General features: G+C 50.5%; 1 protein-coding gene and 2 non-coding genes across 7 annotated transcripts in view; 1 reads left to right on the forward strand and 2 right to left on the reverse strand.

The window, feature by feature from the left end:
* Positions 1-24001, forward strand: part of LOC131211695 (mpv17-like protein) — a 125004-nt gene that overhangs the window by 85329 nt on the left and 15674 nt on the right. For 4 of the 5 annotated variants that reach the window (XM_058205275.1, XM_058205273.1, XM_058205274.1 and 1 more), the window contains one exon: positions 17588-17651. The gene's annotated coding sequence lies outside the window, so the exon portion shown is untranslated. Of the gene's footprint in view, positions 1-17587; positions 17652-17934; positions 18072-24001 lie in introns of those variants that run through there. The other variant, XR_009156909.1, reaches the window with a different exon arrangement.
* Positions 16091-16162, reverse strand: Trnaa-cgc (transfer RNA alanine (anticodon CGC)). Its single transcript has one exon. It is a non-coding gene; the product is annotated as a tRNA-Ala (tRNA).
* Positions 16364-16445, reverse strand: Trnas-gcu (transfer RNA serine (anticodon GCU)). The gene has a single exon. It is a non-coding gene; the product is annotated as a tRNA-Ser (tRNA).

Here is a 24001-nt window from a genome sequence, read left to right on the forward strand (position 1 = left end):
ATCAGTTCTCCATAAACTCGACTCCACAAATTCGCTAAACAACTCTAGAGACCACTCCGTGGACAACGTTTTGAGTCTACGGATGAGATAGAAACCGAAACGAAGAACGCATTTAAGGCTATACAGGAAGAAGACTTTGCAGCATGTTTTGAAAACTGTCCTGGCACAAGTGTATTGCATCCGGAGTGCGACTACTTTGAAAGGGATGAAATGAATTTGGAAGACTAGAAAAAGAGTTTTTGAGTTATAAGCACATTTCTGTAATTTTTTGGCCACATTATTATAGAACTGATTGCCACATGAATTTGTAGACTTTGAGTAACGGTGCTTTGACACAGACCTTAAGACCTTGTTTTTTTTAATAAACGTAGCACATAGAAACATTTCGAAACATTTATTTATTTTTTACAAAAACACTTACGTCTTACAGGACTAAGTTACAAAAAATAACGCAAGCGGCGAAACGAACGCAGAAACTGCTAATCGATGCATGAATAGCAACATGAATGGAACAGTTACTATGAAGGCATGAAAGCAAAACCCTTATGACACTAAACCATAAAGGGACATATTAAAGCAATGAAGTGACGTGATAGCCGGTGAGAGACGAGAGCGCAGAAATTCTCCGTTCCTGGTCGTCGTCTCGAACGTCGGGCAGGAACCAATACGGGAATTGAAGATCTTAAATGCGAAAACAGTTTGACGCGACCGTCTACGATGTTCGAATGATCGTACCTCAAATAGCGATCAATCCAACCCAAACATTCTCGAGGATGAAACATCCCGAAAATTAGAACTCCAGAAAAAGAAAACAACAAATTACAGAAACACCATTGTTTTCGTTTGTGCTGTCGATCTTAGTTTGGGGTAAAAATCCCTAAACGAAAGCCCCCTTCCGTCAACCGTTACAGCCGCCTCCAACTGTACTACAAAGTGTCCACAGAGTGAGCAAACAATTTTATAGTGATAGTAAAAACCCTCTAATCTAAACGCTTCAAAGGTGCCAGACCCGTAAACGGAGCCGGTGGCGCATTCACGCACGCACCGCCGCGCACGCTTCGGGAACGGGAACAATGTGCACCCGATTGTTGCTGTGGTCGATGGTAGAACGGCCATTTGTCTCGCAATGCTCGTTAATTTATGGTAATTAGAGTACGGCGTCGTGTACGTTTTAGTGTTTTAACCAACTTCCACCGCCACAGCGCTGCCGGCGACATTTCTGGCCCGGAGCCCAACAATCTCTTGACTGACGGACTGACTGTGAGACTGTAACGCATCATGTTTTATTTATCGCCCATGCTACTACGGCCATATCATGGCATTGTCAATGGGTAAAACCATCCGCACACATTGTAGCCAAGCCAAGCTACTGGCGTACTCTGTGGAATGCGCTGTGTGTCTGCAAACCGAATGATTATGTTAATAGGCAATCGAACGGTTGAGGGGCGATTAGCTAAAATTACGCTCACATCACTCCGAATTCGGTGTACCGCGGAGGCCCGGAGCGACATTAAACCTCAAGTATTTAATAACAGCCCCAGCAGCAACCCCTAAGGAGAGAGAGAACGAGTATTGATTACATTCCGTCTAATGTCACGGCCGCTACCCCACGATGTTGCTCACTCGGAAGGCACCGGTAATTAAATAAATGTTCGTTGCAAAAGCCCCAGTCCTCGTTCGCCATTTCTTTTCACCGGTCGGCATCATCTGCTACTTGCGGGGCGCGCAGTTGTTGCACCGAGTGCTGATTGCGACAACTTAAATTGCACCGTCGGGTTGCGCCATTGCCACTTACTTACCGCGCGCACCGGGTAAGAACTATACAATGCTCCCAATCAGGAAGTGGCATTTAAGACGGCAACAACCTATCTGCTGCGCCACAATTACAGGGCCCCGTTCGGAGGGCCGCTCAGCTCGGCCAGCTGTTTGGGAAAATTTGGTGACTCTCTCTGGTGGCGAAAAGTGGCCCAAGGAAGAAATTGCACCCAACCTGACGCGCCTCGTTGTGGTTCGTTGGACCTCTTCGATAAAAAGCCCGACATTCCTGCCCCGTGGTTGATTCGGTGCGCGGGAAACCCGGACGCCCGGACAGGGCCATTATCTGACACTCCGTGCGCCGGACATCATCATTATCGTTGTGGCACGCACTGTCGTCGATACGCAATTTGCTGTCGATTAAAAGGATCGCTCCCGCTTGCGGTGCACGTGCACAACCCTCGGCCACCCTCGAAACGTGGCGCGCCATGTGGCCGAAAATGGTTGGTCCTGATGAATCGAGAGCCCTGTTGTGTTGAGTTATTTATTCAGCAGCGTTTTGAAGAACCGCAAACGGCGACGGATTCGCGACCGGCGAAAAATTTCCCGTTGGTGTGCACATGTGTTTAGGGGCCCGGCTCGGCCGTGGCTGAAAAGCATAAATAACGCGGGCCAGACGACGGGCATTAGCATAGGACGCGCGACCCGCGCGACATTATTGTCGCGTTAGGTTCCGGACCGGACGCAGCTGATTCGGAGGAAATATTAATATTCGTTATTAGAGCGAGAGAGTGCGAGTCATTGTGTTTGCCGCGGGAAAATTATGGGGACGTTGTGGTTGCGGAGAGAAGACTGAATTAAAAATTGACGACCGCGTGGTGGGAAAATTAAAATGTGTGTTCGTCGCGGCCGACGCCAGACGCGCACTCGGTGGTGCGTGGGCCGTTACGAAGGGAGTTGTAATAATTTATGGATTATATCGTAACCTAACACGTTGTCACGTTGCTCGGGGCGCATCAATCATTGATGAGATAACGTTTCCTTGATGCCCGAGCGCAAGAAATGTTCGCAATCGCCGGCAGAGAGACTGTAGACTTTGGACTCACAACGGCGCGCACTTTCCGTTTCATCCGAAGTGCGTGACGATCCGGGGATCGGAGTCCACTTTTAATGGTCCCAAAAATGCTTCGGTCGGTACCTTATTACTGCGGCATTTCGGAGCCAACTAATCCCAGCCAGAGCGGGCGAAGAAAAACGACTCGAATGCCATTTCCTAATCTCAACCAGATTAATTTAACGGCCAACCGATCCATCGTCGGCCGTCGGTGGGGGCTCCCCGTAATTTCCGTGCCGTGTGCGCCGCTTTGCCGCATGCGCATCAATCAAACCGCCCGTTTGCACCGCGGGACCCAGCAGGAGGTCGGAGGGTGGATTGGTGAAAATCAATCACTTCCCATCGATTGCTAAAGTAGGAAATAAAATCAGCCTACCATCGCCATCGGTGAGGCCGGAGCGGAGCCGGACCGCCAATCAGCCCCGATTCTCCCGTGCGGAATCTATCCCGCTTCCCTTACCGGCACACCCCAGCTTCCTCCCCGTTCCTTGACCACAAACTGCACACCGACCGACTGGCCGCGACTGTGGGGGTCTCGTCCGCGCTGGCGTCCGACGAGAGCGTTCTCGACTCAAGCCCTTGTTTTTATTATGATTGATGCCCAAGGCTCAGCGAATTGGAAGCAATCAGTCTACACGGATGAATGAAGCCATGAGCCAGATGAACGGACGCATGAACATGCGCCCCCCTTTTGCTCGCTGGCCGGCTCTCCAATAAAAGTCCAAGCCCAGGGGGACCGGCCACGACGACGACGACGACGACGTGGTTTAAGCTGGAGATGAAAAATAAACATCCAATCCTAACAACCCCCCGTGTTGGGAACGGAGCGTTGTGGCCACACATCCCGAAAAAAAAAAAACCGGACGGACGTCCCGGACGTCCTAGGCACTAGCTATTCAAAGCGGCGCAGCATTACCGTGCGAGCCCACGACGGGGCCACTGCACAAAGGTTAATTAGCATAAATTTATTAATCATAAATTTATATTCGCTTGCACCGGGTCCGGACCCGGGTGAGTAATTTATACAATTTCGTGTCGCGGGTATCCCTTTCACGGGATCGGCAGTAATCGTGTCCGCTTCTTTGCCGTCTTCTTCTCCTTGTGTCGAATGCTTTATCTGATTTTCATTCATCAGTCACACGGGAAGGAAGAAAGCCACCCGAATGCCATCCGCCCTGTGTCATGTATAATTCATGCCGCCATCGCTGGACATAAAATTACGAATAATGATCGATTGTGGAGTGGAGTGTACTGCGCCTATGGGCGAATGGCAATGGGTGGCGGGACCTCGGAACCTCATTAGTTGCGAAATGTAGGAGACCTCTGCAGAGAGAACCAATGTCGTGCGCTTCATTACTCAGGATTTTGGGACGCATTAGAACAGCGTGTACTGGAGTCATTGGGAGATTTACTCAAAGTTTCAGGTGGTCAATCGGATGGAGTTCCTGTTTCCAAATTCCTGTTTCGAAACAAACCGTCCAGTGTTCAGTACAGGTCTACGGAAGCTGGGTTGGGTTGCTGGGGACACCAGGCTCGCGTTGTGTCCTAGCGAAGCGCAGTGCACGGCAAGGCAAGGCAAGACCACCGAGGGCGTGTGTTGTGGTCAGGGCTGGGCCTTCAAAAAGATGAAACAACCGCAACGCCGGTACCAAAGAGCAATCACTTGTCGTACACGCGCTCCGCTCCGTTCCGGATGTGGTTCTGGTTGGAACGAGTTTCGGAGCTCGAGTTCCAATTTCTTTTGAGCGCACTGGGCACAGACACACGCAGACACACACAGTCAGGGCCAGATAACAAAGGACCTCCAGTGGAGGGCAGTGGAAAAATCCGGCCTTGGTACCGGTGCCGCAGGAGAATAAAGATAAATTAAGATGAAATATGTCACCCGCAGATAGGCACGGACCTGAATGGGTAAACAGATAGTTGTTCGTCGTAAACGGGAGACAGAACTGAGAAGGAAACGATAAACCTCACCCTTGCGCGCCGCATTAGAGAGCTCGGGCGTTCCCCGGGCGCAGTTCATTGGGAGCGTCCGGTGTAAACTGTGTAATCCTTGCTGGGCCAAACCGAGCCCGAGTGGCGCGCGAACGGAAAAGCACAATTTATTGTGGAAGTTTTGTTTATCACCCGCCGGCCGGCCGGCCGTGGGTTGCGATGCTGGCGGTTCCAACTGTGGCTCTCTCGCTCTCGCTCTCTGCCCTGTGGTCGAAAAGAGATGCATTCGAACTACTGACGACTGCTGCGGGAGACGATGATTGCAGTCCCCTTTCGCCCGCCCGTCTCGGTCGGTGGTGGGTCCTTAAGCCATTTATGTCATGCCGAGTTTGCTTCGCCATAAATGACGACATGGGAACACACTTCACGCGGCCGACCAGCGGGGAAAAACGTGGCATGTGGGATCAAACACGGCGAACGTGGTGGAAAAATAGAAAGAAAATCACCGGAAAACGGCATACACACAGAGAGACGCGCGGGGTGGTAGAAAAGGAAGGTGGTTGTTTGGGACAGCACAGCTCGCGGAGCTCTCGCCCGGTAAGGATGAGTTTTATGGTGCCTTAAAAATGTTCTTTTAATTGAAAAATGTGACGTAAATTATGATTCATAGCACGCTTCGCGGAGCTTTGGGCTCTGCGCTCTCGTGGAAAGGATTATGTCGAACGGTGTCTTGCGGCGCGGGCGGACTCAGCCGGGCGACTGCAGGCCAAACTGCAGCCGGCTACATTAAATGGTGTCGGTGGACTGGAAAGTGCATAAAGCACGGACTTTATGTGGAGCGTGCTGTGGTTTAGCGATTCCGTTACACTTTGAGATACTTTGAGGAACATCGGGATCGGGTTGGAGTAATGTTGCAATGCCAATAATGTCAGATGTTGTTTACACAACTGTAGCACGATCGACGTGATCGACAAAACATCGCAATTGGATGTTTTCTTGCACCATACTGGGTTGTTCAGTAAGTTTTACCGTTCAATAACTGAAGGCGCTGCAACTGAACTCAATAACTGAAGGCGTTATGTTGGTACACTCTTCATACTAATGTATGTGAAGTTTCATTTCAAACGGTCACTTTATTTTTTTTACAAGCTATTTAGTATCGACATGTCACAGTGCTTTTTTACAATGGAAAAAATCAAGTATCCTGTAGTGGTTAAATTTTTACTTTTGGGAGGTTTGAAAGCAAAGGAAATTTTATGAACGAATATTAGAAGTGTATAAAGACTCTTCTCCTGCAATTCGGACAGTAAAAAAATGGGTTGCTGAATTTAAACGTGATTGTATAAGCCTTGAAGACGACTCATGTAAAAGACGTCCAAAAACAGTAGCAACACCAGAAATTGTAGGAAAAATACAGGATATCGTGTTGGAAAATCATCGAGTGAATGAAAGAGATTTACCAGAAGCCCTTAGCGTCTCGTTGTGCAGTGTAAGCAATATTTTGACTGAAGTATTGGGTAAGGATAAAGTGGATTTTGTGCGTCAACTCAACACTTTGGATGATACTACGATCCTGAATCAAAACAAGAGGCTAAGGAGCGGTGTTAACCTGGTTCTTCGGCTCCGAAACGAGTTCGTGTCTAGAAATCGGTCGAGAAGGTGTTCGCATCATTTTTTTTTGGGATGCGACAGGATTTGTGATTGCTTCTAACTTGGCAAAACAATATATTCTGAATATTACTGTGACCTTTTAGACGAGATGATGAAAACATTCGTGAAAAAATCCATCAATTAAAGTTCGAATTGTTGGAGCGAACTTCCATCTGCTTCCGGACTTAAAATAATGAAGGCATTGAAAGTATTTTTCATCAAATGATGAGGTCATAACAGCTGTTGAAGTGTGTTTTGAAGCCCTTCCAGACTCTGATCTCGTTGGAACAAGTTCTTTTATGTTCAGATTATACTAAATAAAAATTGTATTCGAAACCATAAAATCGTGTTGTTCTTATCGAAGCACAAAACATATTGAACAGCCTGGTACTGCAATTGTTATCACTATCAAACACAGCTGTTTGGACGCGATAAACTCGCTGGAGACGGTGCTGGTTATGCAAGAATGTGGCCCACGTGGTACGTCTGTGAAGGTGGCGGCCTGAGCCGGGTGCAACCTGAAATAACTTCTTGACCATTTGCGCAGAAGTTTCTCAGGTTGGGTCGTTTTCCAAAATTTAGAACCTAATTGCCCCAGCGGCCTTAACAATGCAGCGCTGGCATCGGCACAGCTTCAGCCCATTTTTATCTCTTTCCCGTCCGCACCAGCTCGGCCCTTGCGGCCTCCCCTAGTGCCCGACGCCCTTCCCCCGACCGTGGCCGAGAATGGATGGGCCACAGATAAGTTCGGGCCGTTGAGGAAACATAAATTTGAATGCGAAATAGCTCCAGCGCTCCTTCGGTGTGCAGCATTAAATATGCTGCCGAATATAATGCTCTGTGCACTTTTGTGCTGCACGAAAACTTCATCCATTGGAAACCTCCAAACCAAACTCCAGGCCACCAGAGCAAACGGTCGGCACGGCGTTCTAATGGCCAGGCCAGCTTCTGGTGGGCCGAAAGTAAAAACGAAATCATTTCTCGCGCGCAACGCCATAATTGTGGGCTGCGCGAGCTGGACTTTGGTAATAATGCAAAAGCAACCCGCTCCGCCTGGTCCGGCCGGAAGAGTGTCAGTCAACGTGTACGTGTCCCACTTCTTCGGAACGGATTGTTTCGGCAAAAGCACGCCAACGGCCCGCGGAACCGCGGACCGGACAGAACTGGCCTTCGCGTCCGTGGGGGGGAATCGCCAAAGAGATTAGCTCGAGACAGCAACCGGGGAGTGGTTGTTTTTCTAAGGCTCCACCGAGGCTCTTGAGTAAATATAATGACCCCCGGTTTTTAACGTTCTCGCGCGGCACCATTCTCATCGCTCACGGGCCCGGTCTTGAGCAGGACCGGGACCGCAGAATGAAGCGGACCGAAACCGAGTGGGATGGCACCGGCAACGACAGTGCCTGAGAGAAAGGGACAACCGAGCGGCAACTAGGACATAATTCGGGCAGGAGCAACTTTTCCCATCAACCGACGGCCACTTTTGCTGACTCGGAACGACAATCACGTTCAGCTCGACGCTTCAACGGGCACACCACGGGACACAGAGTCCCATGAGAGCACGGTTCCCTGCTCCCCTCCCACACCGTACCGTAGTCCCCTTGTGCTCCACCGAACGATGACCACATAATCACCGGTGGCTCCGGATCGGTGGGACCGTAATGCTGCTGCCCACAACACACGAGCTTCAGTGGCGAGCCCCGACGACGACGACGATTCACATGTGAAGCTGGGGACACCAACCAAGCCAACTGCCCCCCCCCCAAAAAAACTTCTCCGACCGGTCTGCCAGGATGTCGGGATAAATGTGTACACGATGTGCCTGCCTACCGTAAGACGGGGAGCGTACACGAATGTAACAATGTTCCAACAAGGGAAATATTTTAATTTTAAATTTCAATACAAGATCATAAACATTCTTGCTACTGCTGGGCCCTGGACCGGATCTGGTTGGCCGATTCGGTGGATGGCGGCACGCCGTACTTGGTACGCTGCCAGAGCGTTCCGGTCCGTAGCCTTCATCTATGAGCGAACCATGTGAGTAGCAAAAAAAAAAAGAAAACGGAGTAAAGAAACGGGTGCTCAGAAGTACACCGCAAATAGTTTGAAAACTTTGTCAGTCGGTCGGGAGCAGTCGGGAGAGTTTTGAGTGGTAAACAGCGTGGCCAGACCTATTGACGAGCCAACGAGGTTGCCAGTGGCCCGTGATCTAATATTGCGCTCCATAATTGCTCAAACAGTACACGGGCCCGGGAAATTATCTGCCCGTGGCCATATGGTACCCTTTTATCTCTGGCCCCGCATCGCTCGCTCTGAGGGTTTGCTCCTTTGAATGGGTCATGTTGTGCCGCAAGCTTATGCTGCTGCCGCCGCCGCCGCCGCCGCCAGCGCACGAAGCGGCAATAAAAGGACTGAATCACTCTCCACTTTCAGCCGAAGCATGACAGCGGCCACCACTTGAAGCCGGGCCGGGCCGAGCCGGGTGGAACAACGATGACATTCATCGCTGGCCGAGGGATGTTGAGGGAACTTTAACAGGATGTGGGCCCGGCCACAAATACCGCAGCGCGCGGCTGGCGAGAATGGAAAGAATTCTTCTCGGATTCTCGTTATTAGATCCACGGGGCCACGGGGTCTGCGGGTCTGAGCCCGAGTGCGCGCTGGGTATTGGACAAATATTGTTGCACACAGCGCGGACCGTTGTGTGCTCGGCTTTTCGTTTCCCAGCTTTTCGTGGGTCTTCATTTTGTTGATTATTTGCACAAATGACATCCATTCCATCAATCATCCCCCACGGCAGTGGGAGAGAGAGAGAGCGAGAGAGAAAGGGGCAGCTGCGACGCGGAACCACTCAGGTGTCCTCGGGTTACCGTAACTACACGCCATGGGAGGATGAAATGGGATGAAAGCCCAACATGAGCCAACGATTAAACGGACTCAAAACACCGTCAGCGGCCCGTGCTGCAATCAACAACATCGTCCGGGCCCGGTCCGGTCATAAAAATGCATTCCAAACAATGGTCCCCGCTAGCATTCGTTTGCCGAAGGATCACGGTCCTCTCATTTAGCATTCCTTTGATGGGCGCGGCATTGATGCGACGAGTGACCACTTTCAAAATTACTTCCCTACCAACCTGTCTGGAGTCTGGTCTGGAGTTAGCAGAAAAAGGATACAGTTTGAAGACCTGACAGAACACAGAGAGTATGCGGGCCACAGGGAAGCATATTCGAATGTATATTGCATACCTTTCGGCGCATTGTACAAACTCGCGAACCTCTGTAGGGCTGGGTTTAAACTATGCATTCCGGTGTTACATCCGGTATGTTATCCTGTCGATTTTGGCCACGTCGTTCCCAAGACCTTTCTAATTTATAACAACAAACCACTCAACCCAGAGCAAGGAAAAAAAATGGTTTCCATTAAATGCAACCAGTTGGCATATTTCAACGCCGACCGCCGACAACCGGCACGTTCCGATTCCGATGTCTTCCGCGCATTTCGATGAATATTGTTGTTATGTTTGAAGGTGCTTCAATTCCCACCCCACTCAGAACCGAAGCCCGAGGTGTGGGGTGGAACGAAAAGTGCATCGCCACGGACCCGGCGACCTGGGAATCCGGGAATGGAAAATAAATAATCACTCAAACGGCACAGCACGCAGGCAAGCAAACAAACACACCGCGCGGGGACGCAAAATGGAAGAACAATATTTTGCTTTCCAACTCTTGTTATGATTGTGATTATGATCGACCACCTGCAACTCCTCCTGGGAGGTTCCTGGGCCGAAGCCCTGGGCCCCTGAGGGCGAAAGTAGAAAGTTTTGATTTATGGCCAATCTCCGCGCATCGATTTTAAAACAACGCAGCGCATTCAAAAACCCCCACGACGCACACGCGCGCGCTTCGCAAGTCTCGCCCCGATCGGACATAAAATGCTGCTCAATAATTCAGATAATCGGTGGGCTGGCCGCCCGGCCGGCCGACCGGGCCGTGCTATGTTTATGCTAATCCGTTCCGCGCGCGATTGGCTGCCAATTTTTGGGCCGTCGGTCCGAATCGACCGAAAACGTTTTATGATAAATAGAACATCGTCGGAACGGGGTCGTTTGGCCAAATGATTATTGAGCCAGCCCGTTGACATTTTGTCGCGTATTCAAATGACCGCATGTTAATGCGTGGAGACGATGCGTTTTTTTTTCGGCGCTTCGCAAATCAAATTATGTTCCAATCCAATAGGGCGACCGATGAGAGAATCGATCTCAAAACATGGCAGCTTTCAATGGCTTTCTAAATTACTCGGCTCCGTGCGCAATGTCAAGTGAACGTCAGAGCGCCGCGCGAAAGGGCCGTCCCAATTGTCCCAGTTTTGCGCCGTCAATAAAGCGCGCCTTGATTGATATTGTCCCATCCTCCCCTTGCCATTTGCGTTCCCCGCACCACCACCACTCCCCGGGCCAGGCCAACATTCGTGCGCTTCCTTCGCGCTTGATAACTGAATTTAAATGCCCAATTACCGGTCGTACGGACTCTCGCGTCCTGGCGTGTCCACGTCCACGTTGACGCCTGAATGCAGAGAAGCGGAGAAGAGTGGCGCTCGCGTCCGCCGAATCGGATCGCCATTCGTGGTCGCCCGTGGATCGCCTTGATTTAAATTGATTAACACCCGGCTCCGGCTCCGGTTCCAGACCGACCCAACCGCCAGTATCGGTGGTCGATACGCGGCATCCGACCCGCGTGTGTTCCGCGTGACTGATCGAACGCAGCGAACATGGGAACATTAATTTTGATTATCCTTTCTGGCGGACGCGGACCGGACTTCACGCCATCGTTACAGCGGGCCCCGCGTTGCATTGTCGTTGCGATTTTAAAAGCTCCAGCGCCCGCGTGTCGCGCTTGTCACGTTGCCGTTCGCAAGCCGGGCCTTGCTCCTGAATGTCGCCGCGGATTGTTTTTGATTGTTTTTCTTTCGTCCGTGGCTACCGTGGCCTGTGGTACGTACCGACGGAACGGTGGCCACCCGTCAGAATCACAATTTAGGTTATGATTGTATTTATCCCCGGCGCGGCGCATGATTTATGGGCAACATTTTATTTCCACCGGAGCCATTCCAACACAACAACGGCAGCCGCAGCCGATTGTGGGAATAGGTAAACAACGACACCGGGTTCTAGGCGCAGCACCGTGGCCTAAAAATATTGCTGCCGAGCGGTGCGCGGATGCTGCTTGCCGGGAGACGACCGGTGATCCGGTGATTGGTCGGCGATATGAGATTTCGGATGCCCTAAAAGGTGCATTAAAATTTGCATAATTTATGCCACAAACCATCGCCGGCAGATCGATCGAACTGGAGAGTGGGCCGCCGGGATTCGTCAGCCCCCGGCAGCGCGAATTTCGGTTCGAACTAAAGTGAAGAATCCAATCGGCTGCCCCGGTCAGACGTTTCCGATTTTTTATTCCACGCAAGAGGCAAACAAAAATCGGCCCCATCCTTCCCGGACATTTTCATTCATCGCTCCCTCTTTCTCTCCCTGGCGGTGCCATTGGGTGTGTGTCCGTGTCCGAGGGGTGCCACCGGGCAGGCGAAGGGTTCCCGGTGGGCGGGACAACATTATCCGGGCTACAGTCAGTTTTACAGTCCGCGCTTGCTGAGTCCGGTCGTCAGACCGGCCAAGTTCTTCGAGGCGGTGGCGGTGTCGCTGAAGCGCAACGTGGCAATCTGTCCGGGGCGTCCCTTCAGGTCCGACACGGTGATGGTGTTTCCGCTCTGCACGACCTTGGCGGCGCTGGCGAACAGGATGGAGGCCAGGACGGCCAGCAGAACGAAGATTGCTTTCATCTTGGGCGGATTTGCTCGGCGAGAGTTCGACTTCGGGAAGGTGTTTCTGAGTACGTCAGTGCTCACAGAAGCGTTGCTACTTGTTCGTTACGGTAGGCCGGCGCCCCAATTTATACTCCCGCGGTCCGCGCAAGGAACAAAGGACTATTTCATTGCACATTTTGGAACACCTTAGCCAATTTCGCCGGCCGCTATCAAAGCAACTCATTATCCGGCCGGCCAGTCGGCCGGCTGACGCCAATCTTGGGGCTGACGAGCTCGAAGGCAAACAGTGGGGAAAAACAGACCACATGTTTCCACATCATCGAACAGGATTCGAATGCTCAATTTACGTAAACCAACCGTGACGCGCGAAACTGAGGTGGGTGACGATCCACCTCGGAAAAAAAATCATGCGTGCATCATCAAGGACTCGAGCGTGGAGCGTTCCGGATACTACGACCGAACCCCCGGGAGGCCAATAAATCAAAGGTGACGATTGCATGATTGCATTATTTCCTCCGTACGGAGGGCTAAATAAATTGTTTGACCAAAACACTCGTGAGTCCAAACACCAACGCCGACGTCCGTGTGACGGAAGAAGCGAGCGAGTCCATGGACACGTAATCTTGAAATGTCACGACACTTGCCTCGCTTCGGTGGGTTCCGTTGATTGATATTTTAATTAAATTAGGCCCATGCTCGTGCTCGGGACACTACGGTTCCGATGCCGTCTGCGTTGCGTTGGCACGCACGCTCGTTACGCACACGGCCACCCTCCAACCGGGAACCGTATCGTCGGGCCAACAATTTCATTAGGTTGCGAGCCGTAAAAAAATCGAATTTCTTCACTCACTTGAGACCCGCTGGGAAGGACGCAAATAATGCCACCCAATGAAATGCTTACATCCGGCCCGAGAGCGAGAGCGCTCCCACGGGACCGGTTTTGGGGACGGCAAACATCCGGTGCGGATGTAAGTCGCTGTCTGGTTCGCATTTAATCCCAATCCATTTCCTGCCACGCTGACGCTGACGGACGGACGGACGGATGGACGAGCCCCCAACTCCCGCGCGAGGCAGTCTTTCCAATTTTAAATCCAAAAGTCTGGGACAAATTAAGGAGCGTTACACAGGAGTCGGCCGGTGGAGCACAAAATCTAGAACCGCGGATCTCTCTTTCACCGCGTGAAGTACCGTTCGAAGGCAAAGTTTGAACCGTTCAGCCATGTCCGTGAGGAAGGATGTTTTACCCTTCGTCGGATTTCGCCTGCAAAGACACCCAAACAGATCCCCTAGACTACCGTCGTTCCCTTTACGTTCGTTGCACTGTCCCGGGTACGGGTAGTGCAACCGCAACCTGGTGCAACCAAATCGGTGCTTCCCATCGCATGTGACCCTGGGTGGCTAGGAACTTCATTTGTGCTGTAGAGATTAGAAGATTTCTTTACTGTCCCTGGCGGATCGCTTCACAGGATGCGCCGGAGGACAAGACTGTGCTGAACATACATTTTGTCAATCCTGGTTTTTTTTAATTTGGTTTCCCTTTTTTTAATTGGATTACTTTCCCCGCTAGCCATATGCTTCGAGCCGTTCTCTCAGTTCATCTTGGCCGTGGCCGTCGTGACAAAGTTGCTCCTGGAGCCCTGTGTGTTGGGCACAGGATGATCGTTGCTGAATGAAAGACACGCTACGCTAACTTCGCCGGATAGTGTTCTCTGCTGGAGAGAACCGGGGAGAACGCTACTCCTTTTGTGGTTCCATTGGGCCGGGAGCATGGATATCTGGTTGCGGCAGGCAATGCACGCCACGCTTACGGACAACTGGATCGTATAACCGCTCCGAGCAGCGTATCTTGCGACAACCATCTCGGTTTTCATCGAACGGCGCTAAAGCTACGCTTCGGGTTTTTGCACTATGATGGTACAAGCACTGGCCCGGCAGGGATGGTAAATAGCCGATGAACGGTTGCTTAAATTTCAATAAAGCACGGACGTTTTCCGGTGACCCAGGACAGCAAAACTCGTCCCTACTTTCGTCCATTTGACCTGTCGAGTGTGCACGAATTAGAAGAAAACGCCCTAATCTGGCAGTGAAGGAAACTCGTACAGAACTCAATCCAATCAACGGTTCGAGCATAAAACTCATCGCTACGTGATTGAAGCCACTTGGCCCACGGTGCACGCCATCCGGTCCCCAAAGACTCGGTGCTCGGACGGTCTTTTATTCTGCCGTAATTCCTTATTCATTTCTCCGACTCCGACGGTGGCAGGGCGTAACAGCGTCTGTCGATACATTTCCTGGCTCTCGATGCTGCACACGCTCGAGTTCATTAGACTGTCGGAACGCATGTCACGGTCTGCTGGGGCACCAGAATACACACACCCGAGTTCCGTTGCTCCTGTGAGTCCTGACCGGACCCCGGCGAAAAGGGAAAGCAATTGCATAAACATTTCGCACACAGCATCCGCCGCCGGCCGGGTGCGAAAGCGAAGCGTATCCCGGGCACCATTATTTGAAATTTGAATAATTTATGCCGAGATTATGATATGCATTTAATTTTAATTACCATTCTGGCCGGTACGCGCGTTCTCGGACCAAACCGGGCCGGGGGGCTGGCCCCGTTCCCGGGACACACGGTGCTTGCATGTAGATTCCCAGATTTGAATGCAAATTATTATGCCTGACACTGTCCTCTGGCCACTTTGTCTGCGTTACGCTCGAGAAAGAGATAAATCGGGAAGCACTAGAACTCGGTGCACGTGTAAGCCGTTTCGAAGACCGGGCGTTATCTGAATAAACGTTATTCGCAAGAAGTTTGCAATCAAAAAACCAGATAATATTGGTAATGGGAAAAATAATGTTTACTTACTGCCCCGGCATTACCGCTGTAGAAGGCAGGGCCGCCCGATGGCATTATGCAGAAAGGACACGCCCGTCCCGTTCGACGGGTTCAATTATGTTCCAAAAACCAATTTAGTTTGCCCTCTCACTGGTGTATTGTGCGCTAATTCCCGTGTGCCGCTTGATTGGACCGAGAGCGGCTTGCCCGGACGTAGCCGCTTCCTAGTGTTTCTCGGCGGCGTAGGAACGAAAGGATGAATCAATAAATCTTCTCGCTTCTGTGGTTGAGCACCACCGGATCATCGGAGCCCGAGCCATTCGACTCCGGGCGCACGTTCTGCGGCTGGATCATCTGTGGTCACGGTGTTCGATATTTTTGTTACAAACCCCACCAACAGCGAGCCTTGCTTCGAAACTCATCCGACGCGTACTCTATCAAGGGAATCTGAGCAATCTCCACTTCATTGGGAAGGCAGTCGAACGTCGTGCTCTGGCGGCTTCCAGTCCAACACACCGACCGACCATGCAACGTGACCGACCGTGCAAAGGAAGCACGCGCGCGCGTACGTCATCGTGCGCGAGGTGCACGGGGGTCAAAAGACTTCACACGGCTCCGGACGGCTGACCCCTTTGCCGTGCCGTCCTGACGCGCGACCCTAAATCAAAATATTATAAACGATCTCTCATCGAGCAGAGGGCTGCCGATGCCGACGGATGACGTCGCCCAACCCGGGGGGCCGTCAGCGAAGGACAACCAACAAAACAAATGAACGGTATCGTCGACAGATTTATGGTTCCGTGTTAGGCTAATATCGTTTGCCGCCGAGTGTGGGCGCTGTATTTGGGGGATATCGATGCAGCCCGCATAAACCTATGATTGCATGTGGCCGCTGGAAAGCAAATGAGCACAGTAGGGTTTAGTAGAAGAAAACAAGAATGTCAAAAAAGCAAAATAGAACTATTGTGTGGTTTCACAACGGGTGTGGAGATGCCGGGGATTGAACCCGGGACTTCTCACATGCGAAGCGAGCGCTCTACCACTGAGCTACATCCCCGTGTTGAAGGCGGGTCGCTCATAGCAGGTTTTAAGTCGTGCCGAGATGAGCACCGTGCAAAAGCATAATTGTGAAATGAGTTCTCTGTTAATTGGCTTCTTGTTTGTTTATTTGTTTGTTTTAGTCCCACTAAGGGCATTGTTAAATGTTCCAATGAGCAGTATAGTTTGTTGGTTGAGTTGCGTCGCAGCAAAAAGTTTCCGACGAGGATGGGATTCGAACCCACGCGTGCAGAGCACATTGGATTAGCAGTCCAACGCCTTAACCACTCGGCCACCTCGTCACTGTAGAACCCGGCCGCTAGTTGCTGAGGAGACCTGCGAAGCCTACAGGAGCACCATTTCCAGCATGGCTCATAACGACTCTTGGAATCTCTTTTTCTGGAAATGTTTTACGGCAAAGGTTGAAGGTTGCATTCGCGACAAAAGCAAGTAGAGCAGCAAGTTCAGCTTGTTTTTTGATGAGAAGTTCAATGGCTGTTCACTTAATCAACTCTCTTTTCTACACTTGTTCCTACTTGTTAAACGTTGCGCCACATTTATTTTCCTAAAACATGGGATATGTTAAAGTATGCTAAAGCTATTTTTGGAACAACAACAGCATAAGTCATGTTAAATAGCTAGCAGACTGTTACAGGCGTCGGCTTCCATGCTAACTCCATGACCGGCATTTCGGTATCCGTTCGGCGTTCATGCTCTTCGCATGATGAGTCTCTTGGCCCAAGCATAATGTAATAAAAATATTATGGTTTCATTCGAGAGAATAACATCAAAGAAAGTAGAGAACATGCTCGCCGTTCTCATTCCACTGCATGCCGCAATAGTGCTGGCTAAATGGGACGAGGGCGAACCGAGGAAAGGATGCCAATGGTATGCCGGTGGCCGGCGGTTGTGGAAACTCGTGGAAATGACTTGCTTTATCGCAAGACGCCGGTAGCCACTGTTTGAAGAATCTCAAGCATCCCTCTCTCTCTCTCTAATTTACGTTCCTTCGGTTCTGCTTCGGATGAAATTTCGTTTTCATGTTCGCTCGAGCTTAATTTTATTATTTTAGGTTCGCTACAACCTCGATGGTTTTCCCCCTCTGCACTTCCGAGGACACGTCTATTTGGTCTGCGCCAAGATTGGGGCTCTTTGGTCTTTTGAAACCACGATTGCTGCCTTCGCCGGGCAAAGTGTAATGAGATGGAAAACGCAGTGTTTCTTCAGCTTCATCATAGAGTATTTGTCTTACCATTTTGCGTAATCATTTCAATCCCTGTACAAGGTTAGTCAAGCCAATCTAATATGCCGTCGTGTTGCCGTTAGCCCTGACATAAGGGGAATAAAGTGTCAAGGACTCCTTAGGGGTGCCCTTTTTCAGTTTTATGGCTGCTCAACTTAGTTTAATTCATTTACGGTTTGTTTAACACGTCTTTCGTTTCAGCATTCAGCATTCACTAACGTCCTTCGTGACTCGTTCAAACACCGATATCTGAAAGCAACTGTTGGTGAGTATGAAACAGGTTCAAAATAGGAACATATTCCGGTTTTACGAACTGTTTTTGTTATTGTCTTCATTAAATCGCATCACGAAGCGAATGCGTGCTGTAAGTTATTAGTGCCGCCCGATGTTTAGCATACCAATTAAGATATTTATTGCATTCCGTTTCTTTACTTGCACTTCTATTGTTATTTAATTTCGCACAGCCCTGTGTGCTTCATATTGTTGTACACATTGTTTAAAAGTTTCCAATATACTCATAAAAAATGTTTTATAATTTAATATTGCAGCATGGCATATCGTGTACCCTTCTCGCGCTTCCCTTGTTAGAATATGTTTCAAACTCCAAAAAGTGCTGAAAGGAGGAGTTTGGAGAGACAAAAAAGAACCACAAAACTTTTCAGTTTGTTCTTTTCCAAACAAGTTCCTATCGTAAGTAGTTGTGATCGTATTTCTCCGGACCGTGGAACCGTTTTGTGCGAAATTCTTGGCCATAAAAGCAGAAATATATTTATTTGAAGCGGGGAACGAGACGTCGCATATGCCGGCTAACTTTATCTCGTTCTCTCCATCCTTGCACAGCCCGTGTTGAGTATGCGCCCCGGTACATGAGTTATGCAGCTATCCATTAATATTACCGGTTTCAAACGATGCCTGGTGGCAGTGCTGATGGCACGGATAGGGAAAGTCTACCGAAGAAAAATCCAATAAACTTTGCTCACGTGAACTTTTACTTCTTCTATGTTGGTCCGCCGCCGCCGCCGGTCCCTCGTTTCATATTCAGCCCCGGCTGTCTGTGCCATTCCCGACGCTTGGCCACCCCTTTTTCGGTGTTAAGTGATGATGCAGCTATAACTCGCACGCTCGTGCAGTAGGTAGCAGTGCCAGATAAGGATCCTTACCTTGCAAAATTCCGACTAGCGCTCGGAACCACCAATAACGCTGGAACAGTAACTTGTTATGCATTCTTTTTATGCTCTTCTCGGCGCAATATACGGGGCCCACACACCACTCGGCAGTGCGATGGTAAACGTTGGTTTTTTTTTTATTATATCCAAACACGTGTTATAAATGCGTGCAAACATTCTTTCGGGTCATGTGTGTAGTTTCTGGGGAATCGTGTGGGGCTTTCGTTAGTACGTTTTGCGATTTTACGTTAGATTCACAAAAGATAGCATAACCTGCTTTATTGCGATCTGGCAATCATTAGAATGCATAATAATAAACGAAACCTTTGATAGAAAAACTTTTTTTGGTTGGTAAAAAGTTTTGAATTATAGTTGTTCGTGAAAACTCGTGTATCAGGTCGTTGCTAAACGATTTGCCCAAAATATGTTAACGTTCTGCTAGGTAACGGGTCCACATATTCCGAGCTGTTTCAAGGGAATTGTACCGGACAATGGCGGCATAAAGTAAAACATATCAATTACTCATGTTGGCTTCCGCTTGCTTCTTTGCCGACGGTAAAAGGTAGTTCAACTTTAATACGAGTCCCAAAAACTCCACACCCCAGTCCCAGAGACAAGCTGCGAAAACAAACCTTTTTGGGGAAATAACCGGATAAGAATTTGCGCAAAGACGACTCTCCAAACTCTCCTCCTGCCGTTGCCTCGTATTTGCAGAGTTTTCCTCAAAGGGATTTCCCTTGCCCGGCCACTGGCATTCGGCACCCTACGGACCGGCATGGGTGGACCCCGGCCGGGTGATGACCGTGTGTAGTAAGCCCGAAAACCCATCGGCAAACATGTGTTTCGGTAATAAAGTGTCGTTACGTAATTACGGAACACGGTTCGGTCGTAAAAATAACGAAAACAGCAACATGGGCCCGGAATGTAGCGCTGCCGGAATGTTTGCCAAGCACGAAAGCGGCCAACGGGCTTGCCGGCGGCTGCGGCACGAGGGGATCGCGGATAATAAAATAGCGAGACCTGGAAAATGGCACGGGAAAGCAAAATAATAACAACATTTTCGGTGCTCGGCTCGGCTGGTGGGGGACTGCCGAAAACCGGCGGAACACGGCGGATTCGATACGCCGATGAAGTGCGCACACACATGCCACCACAAACAGGCCGACGCTCTTTATGCTGCCGATGCGCCCAGAGCATGAAGCATTCGGGAGGCCCCGGAGCAGCCCGACCTAGAAGCGCAACATCCGGCACCGGATCGAGCAAAGCAGCAGCATATTTTAGTTTTAATTATTCCTCGGAAGGCAACCATCGGTAGCTCTGCGTCTTCCTAACTCCGCAAGCCCGTAAAGTGCCTGGCATGTGCGCCGGGGAATGTCTGATGTGGCTGTGGCCCCGCCAGCCACACGGGGTTCGAGTTCATCGAGCACATCGAGGAGGTGTTCGCGTGAGCTCGCTACTAACATTCCGGTGCATCGCACGCAAAACGAAGGAATCCTCAGCCAGCCAGCCAGCAGGGAATGGACCGTCCCGTACGACCGTTGCCGCCGGAAATTCCTTCGAATGGGCTCCCGGAGCGAACGATGCAACTTCCGGTCCGTTGCCACCGAAAGTTCCACACCTGTTTGCGACCGGTGAACGCACCTACACGTCACTCCGGATGGGGAAAACTTTTTTATTTCAAATGTTTATCCTGTTATGTCAAAGCCATAAGTCAAGTCAAGTGCGCTGAAGTTCCGATCCGAAGTTCCTGTAGCGTTCCCGTACCGCATCCGGAGCACTATCGCTTCGTATCGCAATCAGGGGCGGACATAAAAGCGACTCCTGCGAAGCGAATCGTCGCCGTCCTGGCGGGGACCCTCTCCGATGGCACTAATCAATCAAATTATGGGCCAACTTTTAAAAGGCTTTCCGCCACACCGCTGGTACCACCAGCTGCCTGGATTTCCGTTGCCCAAGTTTCGGTTTGGGCCCATTTCTTAAGCCGACCGAAGCGGGTCGCATAATTGGCACTCTTTGTCCAGCGCGAACGGTTTAATAATTGCATTCCCGGCCCGGGAAAGTACACGGTCACCTACTAATGAAAGGTGTTCCACGGACGGCGCGCGGTTTTTAAACAAAAAAATGGCCGAATAATTGTGAGGGCTCTTTTTTGGTCAAGTCCTTTCCCAATTTGTGTAACACATGGGCCGATAAGTACATAAGTAAACTCGAAACAGTGTGCGCCATAATGACAGGACCAATTTCGTTGTAATTCCGCCATTTTTCAATCGATTTTCAAAAATAAACAGGATTTATTTAGGATATAGTTTGTCGTTTATTATTAATTCACTCAGAATACAATATCGTTCAAATGAACGCCTTCATGAGACACACAAAAAGCGGCCCGAATATTTGAAAATATTCGGGCCTAATAACAATAATTTCATAAATACGGTCCGTTATTCTAAGATTAAAAAAAAAGCGAGTTAGAATCTCATTTCCTAAAGAATTTGTAAATCGTAAATGTAAAGAATGTAAATCGACTGAAAAATGGCGGAGCGGATATGACATTGAAATTGGTTCTGTCACTATGGCGCACCCTGTAAATACACAGAAGCTTTGTTTTATTAGGAACAATTGGATAAATAAATGGGGATTTTGTAAAAATAATCCCTTCCACGGTGTCTCATCTCCTGGACTTATTCACCCATGTGCTTCCTCCCAAAGAAAATACCTTCGTCACGAGCCAAACACACCTCGAGCGATCGGGGCCACCGAAAGGGATTCCAATCCTGGGCCCCGGCACAAGTTCGCTCCTCGTTACCGACCAATTCATCCGTGTCATTTATCATTTCGTTCACGTTCCTTAAGCGGTCCACCGAGGTTACCGCGGCCGTCCTGCGTCCTCCGACGACCGGGCTCTTGCCCGAGTCTGTGATCTCGGGCCCCGGTGCCGATGTCCTAGTCTTTCGAGTTCCCTGCGGGGCGAAAAGAGAACCAACTCCGCTGGCTCATCCGGGGAAACTGGGCCATGCTCGGTGCTCGGAGGGGAACGGGAACGAGAAAAAAGGAAGCAACAAGATAAGGCTAGACGAAGGGCTTCGGTGGGAGCGAGCGACGAGCGCTCGGGGCTGAAAGTAAAACAAGAGAAAGATTATTTATGACAGTTTTCAGCGTTTCAAATTAAATTATGAAACATTGGATGTCCCCATAAATTCATTTCATCCTTCCGTTTTTCGGGCCTCCGGGCCCGTAACACTGGGACCGGAAGGGCTATCGCTGTTTGCTCTCCGCGCGCCGGAAATGGTTTTCCATTTCGGCTCTCGGTTGTCCTCGGCCACACGACGTGGACCGGATTTAGCCCTTTAGGCTGGGCTGGGCGCTCTCCGCACAACACTTTCGAGCTGCCGCACGTCAGAAACATTAAATTGATAATTTCATTTCCAATGCCTTGCCCTGGCCATTTCCGGCACGGTCCGGTCCCCGTTTGCCAGGGTGAGCGTCGTGCATCATCGCACCAGCGCTACAAATGACCACTTAATTAAAGGTCAATTTTTACACTCGCCGGCCCGGCCGAAGGGTCGCGGTCGACGTCTAATCTTGTGTGCCACGTGTCCCTCCTATTTGCACCATTATTGGCAAACCGGGACGTCCTCGGACGGAGGGTCCTGTTCGGAGTTTCTTTTCTTTGCCCGGTGATTTGTGTGACTCGTGCGATAAGGGCGAGGCTCGGTGTTGGGAAGAATTGCGCGTTCCGCGCAACGCACAATTCGCCCGTCAAGAGGACGATAAATTTGTGCCGGAAACGAGGGAACGGATGGCCCCGGCGGTTTGGTGGGTTCGGTCTCCGCTCTGCTTCCGGTTCTGCTCAACGGTGACGTCCCGCCCTCGTCGGCAATTGCGAGATCGGAAGGATAAATATTTATCAAAACTGTCGACGTTCGAATGATAATAGCCGTGATAATGCCGCGGTGGCGTGTGCCACGAGGGGAGCACGCAGCTGTAGCTGAAGGCATTCAGGCTTCCTTTGACTGAGCTTCGAGGGGACGATTTCACAGGACACCCGCCCGTCACTCAACCGATGTCGATTTATCTTCCGCCCCGTCGTCCTGTGTCGGAACGTCTCGGAATGTTGAGCCTACTTCTCCGTTGCGTTGCGTTTGGTTGGCGGAACTTTTACCTTCCAGTACCGCCATCAATCTGAACCCCTTTTGTTGACACCCTCGGCCACCGGCTTTTAAGTGAGGCCCTACGCATAATGATTCGCGTAATAACCCCGTAAGCCCCGTATTTATATTGCCGTCACTCGCGCCAATCGATCCGGGAAAGGGCTCACTTTTGATGTTTGGCTCAAAATCTCGCTCGTGATGATGCGACGCTAACGTTGGCCGGGCCTAATTATGCCGAGCGTGAAATTCAATCTATTTTGCCCCTCGCCAACGCCAACGACTAATCTGATGACCCGTTTTTTTGGTTTCTATTACCCTCCGAGAAGTTCCCGGCCGCAGGATGGGGTTTGAAACGATTCCTGCGATGGAGATGGAGCCTATAGTTCTGACAGCAGCAGCAGCAAGCTGGCAACCCGGCACCGAAAACGATCCAATCTGATTTTAATCTCTTGTCATTCAACAAAACCATGGGACCGTTCAGTCGCCACCGGAAGGCTGCTGGCTGAAGGTCCAACGAGTCCCAGGAAGCCATTCCGGGCCGAGATCTAGCCGGAGCCATTTTCTTCTTACCAACCACTTACGCGACGGATGGGCCGGAGCCATTTTCATTCCGAAATGAAGCAGATAACCCCGTGGCTCCCCGTCTCTCCGACAATGTCTGGCAGCATGTTGGCCGCCTATACATGTTACTGCCGTTCCATTTTATTTTAGGTTCTTGCTAGCGCTCCAGCTGCGCCAGAGGCCATCACATAACCACCTCCTGCACCAAGCGACGGTTTCGAACTTTTAAATTGTTTTCCCTGCGCACGCTGGCGCGATTGTTTGTGCGATGGTAAATTTAAGATTTTCCAACAATTGCTTAACAATGGCTGGCCCGACTCGGGAGTTACGGAAAAAAACTGCTCCTGCTGCAACTTCAAGCTGACAAGTCGTCGCGCCGGCGACCGGTGCCCGGTTCCGGTCCGGTCCCGATTGTGGAACTTGTTTATGCTCAAACTTTGCTGCCCAGGCATCGTTACGCTTGCTGGAGTGTGCCTCCTTTATGATTATGACATGCAATTTTGATGCTTCCGTTGATGTTTCCAAAATACGTCGTCAAACGTTCCCGAGCCCCGGACGGATCCCTCGGATGTGTTACACAAGCGCGTGTGTGCGACAGACGGTCGGCGTTCCGAGTGGAAAAACTTGCCAGGTCTGTCGGTGACAGTTCCAGGGCGTAACATCTGGGCAGAGAGTTAGCTCACTCACGGCCATTGTTCGTCGTTTTAATTTTGCTCGGACCTGAATCCTGTTGTTGCCGA

Source organism: Anopheles bellator, chromosome 2 (assembly GCF_943735745.2).
Source record: "Anopheles bellator chromosome 2, idAnoBellAS_SP24_06.2, whole genome shotgun sequence".
In the NCBI taxonomy this organism is placed as follows: Eukaryota; Metazoa; Arthropoda; class Insecta; order Diptera; family Culicidae; genus Anopheles; species Anopheles bellator.